Below are 4863 nucleotides of genomic sequence, written 5' to 3' on the forward strand. Positions count from 1 at the left end.
AATGTCTTGTAGACAGTGGGTAATGGGGTCTGTGAATGTCTTGTAGACAGTGGGTAATGGGATCTGTGAATGTCTTGTAGACAGTGGGTAATGGGGGTCTGTGAATGTCTTGTAGACAGTGGGTAATGGGGTCTGTGAATGTCTTGTAGACAGTGAGTAACAGGGTCTCTGCACTCAAGACATTGGACTAGTGTATGGAGTCATGTTAGACCTAAACATTCTTTTTTTGCTTTTTTTTTAAAGATTTATTTATTATTATACATAAGTACACTGCAGCTATCTTTAGACACACCAGAAGAGAGCATTAGATCCCACTACAGATGGTTGTGAGCCACCATGTGGTTGCTGAGATTTGAACTCAGGACCTCTGGAAGAGCAGTCAGTGCTCTTAACCGCTGAGCCATCTCTCCAGCCCAACCTAAACATTCTTTAGGGCAAGAATACTTTATAGTTGAATTTTGTGCCCTAAGCATAAAGCACACAGTCTGACCTACAGAAGATGCTCTTTAGCATCCATTAAGTGACAGTGGATCTGCCAAAGGTGGGTGAGTCTCTAACATCTGGACTCTTAAGTTTTGACTGTAGAGTCTAGCAAACTGTTCCATGAGGACCGGGCCACACGGGGAATGAGGGAGAACCATTCCTATCCGCAGAGAGCCTTTACTTGTTCATGTACATGACCAGAAGAGGCAGAACCAGAGACAGAGTGGGAAGCCCCTCAGGATGATGGTCAGAGTACGACGCCACCCAAAGCAAAACCAAAAGTGCGTGGCGGGATTAAAAAGAGGGGGCACAACATCTGGCTTAGCGGGGCTGGAGAAACCTGGAAGGGGAGATCTTGAAGAAGTAGCAAAGGGAAGAGAGAGCATCGTAAAGGTCGTGTCATTTTAAAAAATAAAGAAACACAACCAGGCAGGTTATCAAAAACACTGGCAATTACTTGGGGGAGAGCTACGCTCCGAGATGGGAGTGTGCATGCCACAGTAAACAATGGGCATATTCAAGGAGGCGAGGCCAGAGAGAGTCTTCAGAGACAAAAATGAGGAGTTACATCAGATGTTTTGAAACAATAATCTTTGGCCACAATGAACAACAGACAGTCGCTGGGCAGATGTCCTTAAAGATCTACTTTTGTTTTAGGTTGCAGTGGCCTGGGTGAATTCAGTGGTTTAGGGAGGGGTGTGGGGGTGGTTACTATCAGCAAGCTTAAGGAAGAGCGCTCCTCCAAGGTCTCCCCACTCTCAGCTGTCTTTCCTTTCTCATTCTTGTTGCTGCTGTCAGGGCTGAGCCCAGCGCTGCCTGCCGTTCTGACTGGCAGCTTTCACACTTCTTTCACAGGCAGTGGGACAGAAGATGGATAAAGAAACAGGCAGGCTCCAGGAAGAAGCTGGGCACTGTCTCTTTAGTGTAATCCTGAGGTGCCTGCAGTAATGGTACCGGCCTTGCTTCAGAGTTACATTACACGTGTACAGAAAAGCGTGTACTTCAGTACAAGGGTCTTGAAGCACAGTCATGATATAACCAGAGAAAGCTGTGTTCTCTTTCCTTTTTTAAAAAAACAAGCAAGGAAACAAAGAGCCCCCACTTTTTTCTTCTTTTTATTTTAAATACGTGAGTACACTGTCACTGTCTTCAGACACCCCAGAAGAGGGCATTGGATCCCATTACAGATGGTTGTGAGCCACCATTGTAGTTACTGGGAATTGAATTCAGGACCCCTGGAAGAGCAGTCAGTATTCTTAACCACTGAGCCATCCCTCCCTACACAAGATTCTTAATGCTGCCAGTTGGTTCTGTAACTCAAAAGATGACAGACTGCAATGCAATAGGTCACACAACAAAAGCCTCCACTAAGTTTAATCTGCACCATAGTTAAAATTATAAGATATAACCCTGTAGTTGTTAATGAATATTAAGGAAAATACTATAGAAGGCAAAGGTGACAGAATCCACCGTTAGCTATCTATTGCTTCATAACACACTGCTAAGCAATTTAAAACAGCACGCATTTATTCCCTCCGTTTTTGAGGCCAGGGGAGGCAGCTCTTACTTCAGTGTCTCACAAAGCTGCTATCAAGGTGTCAGTCAGCTAGGGTCTTGATGGAAGGCTCAACTTGGGATAGATTTGCTTCTATGAAGTGCTTGCTGGCAGAATTTGGCTGATGCACCATGGGACTTTGGTTCCTTGCCTTCTTCTGGGCTTTGGAGGTTGCTGGCCCTACATGCCTCTCTGCCATGATGCCTTCTTTTATCAAAGGCACACAGGGATCGGCTGAGTCTCTCACTACTTTAAGGGGAACATCCTCTCAGCATTGCCAGGTATTTATTGTAAAACCAACATCCTCAAGGAAAGGGGTTTTCACAGGACTATAAATGAAGGAGACAGGGGTCTCTTGGTGACATCTCTGGAGGCTTGTCTGTCATTTCAGTATTTCACAGAATTCCTAGTAAAATTCACAAATTTCATAGTGAAGTGATGAGGAATTTTCAAATAATTATGGCCAAGTGATCCAACAGATCTTGGGATCTGTGCAGGGAAGCACTTTACTCCATGGAATGCCACAGTCAAGGATTAAAAATTGTGTCTGTGAGGACTGCCTTAGAGAGATGGGGTTCTATTCTATGGGCAACCACAGAGCTCCTCCTCACAGTGGAGGACCTCCTCACAGTGAAGGACCTCCTCACAGTGAAGGACCTCCTCACAGTGAACACCCATCCCCTACATCCCCAGCTGCATGCATGGCTGTTCATAGAACGAAGCTCAGCCAGTCTGCTTCCATTCAAATCCTTAGCCCTGCTCAGGGCCTGGACACTGTAGTTCTGTGTGGATGAAATAAGATACTCTTCACTCCATCTGGTTCATATCCTGCCCAGGAGTGCTTCCTTCACATAAACAATGTACCAGCTACATTCCTGAAGATGGGAACGCAAATGCTGTTGGGACTGATCTGGGATTCTGGGTAGAAAAGCGTTAGGACAGATGGAAGAGGGACAGTGAAACAGGGCAGTAGGATGAGCGTCAGTGACAATTCATAAAACACTGTGCCTTTGATCTATAGGTCACCAGCTTATTAGGGGGTTGCCCTGAGACATTGCCATATACATTCCTGGAATTCTTCCAGAAAAGCCTCAAACCTTGGGGTTATCTTGTTCCTTTGTGTAATGCACTGGTCTTTGATTTATCACCCCCTATGCGGTTGTGGGTAAAGTTTCACCTTTTTTTGTTGATGTTCAAGATCCAGGCACACATAACACAGTCCCTGTAACTGGTGCTGTGTGGATCCTGCAAGATACGCCTATCAGTAACTTCTCAGAAAACTCAGACAAAAGTTACCACCCAGCCAGAGCTGTGAAGTGGAATGTCTCATGGCCTTGCTGGTCAACTTGGCCTTCGGACATTATCACTGACTTCTTCCATCACACTACAGAGCCTGGTGGAAATGCCACAGGATATTAAACATGTCAACACCACACTTTTCAAGAAATATGAGAAGCTGGCTCCAGTCACTAACATGAGCATGCTCAGTGAGTGAGTAAGGCCCAGCCTCCCTTAAGCTAGCCCCCAGCATTTCCCCAGACACCAATGTGGAAAGGCACAGGCTCTGGACTAAAAGATATCAAAGAAATGAAGAGTTTAAAATACAGTGTCAAACAATACAAGTTGTGCCTGGGAGTAATCAACTTAGAGTTGTACGATGTTCTACTTTTTAAGGGGGTGTTTGGTGGTAGGGGTGAATGGAGGGATTAAAGTTACATGCAGTACAGTTTGGTTTTTTTTTGTTTTTGTTTTTGTTTTTGTTTTGTTTTGTTTTTTGTCAAATCTCACATCCAAAAGCCACGCACTTTCTCCTAAAGAGGGGTGGGGTGGTAGGGAGCAGACAGATTTAGAGAGACAGAGACAGAGACATAGACAGGCAGGCAGATGGACAGACAGGGGTGGAGATGGGGCTGTATGCATCACACTCCAGAGACCATGCTAAGTGTGGCCACACTGCTGCTCACGTTTGGAGTTTTCCACTGTGAATACAACACACATTTGGAACAAGGCACAGAACAAAACCACTCAGCTCAAATGACTCACTGCAAAAGAACCACATTAAGCACCACCCCCATTAATGAAAGTGACTTTGCTACCCACCCCAGAGCCCTTTGTGTACCTCGGAGCCAACACCCACCTGAACCCACAAGAGTGAGCAGCAGTCTCACCCTGTGTAATCACTGCCGCTCCTTCTTTACTGACTTAACACCAAGCTCAAGGCAGTAAACAATGTAGCTTAATTCTACTGCTCTTTGAGCTTCTGTTATGTCCACAGGGGGAAAGAAAAAAATGCATGCAGGGTGTTGAGAGATCCACCAATGCTGCTGTGGCTGTAGGGAATTCATTGTCATCGACGCAGACTATTCGACTGCTCGCCTGGTCCAATTCTACCGGCGGTAGACAGGTGAAGGGCTTCAAGCCGGTGCCTCTGACAGACAATGCTGCTGCAGACGTGCCTCTGTGAGAGCTATGGCCCACATATGGACACATCTGCACTTGTGTGCATCTAGAGTAAAATTGGTGGACTATAGGGTATGCACATCTTCAAAAAAATTGGCAGGCAGGGTTTCCTAAGAGGAGTGCTTGTATCAGTTGTCATTCCCAGCAGCCACTTCCCATTCTCAGGAGCACATAGTAGGTGCTACTACTTCACCATTAGCCACTGATAGAGTAGTGGTCATCTCTGATTTAATTCCATGACTCAAATCGAGTCTAAGCACTTGTTTTATATTTTTATTTGGCCCTTTCCTTTAGCACAATGCTCAATTCTTTAGTTGGGTTGTTTGGTTTTCTTTTTATTGGCTTATAAATAAGGTACATGCAAA

This window comes from Mastomys coucha, unplaced genomic scaffold, assembly GCF_008632895.1.
Source record: "Mastomys coucha isolate ucsf_1 unplaced genomic scaffold, UCSF_Mcou_1 pScaffold6, whole genome shotgun sequence".
In the NCBI taxonomy this organism is placed as follows: domain Eukaryota; kingdom Metazoa; phylum Chordata; class Mammalia; order Rodentia; family Muridae; genus Mastomys; species Mastomys coucha.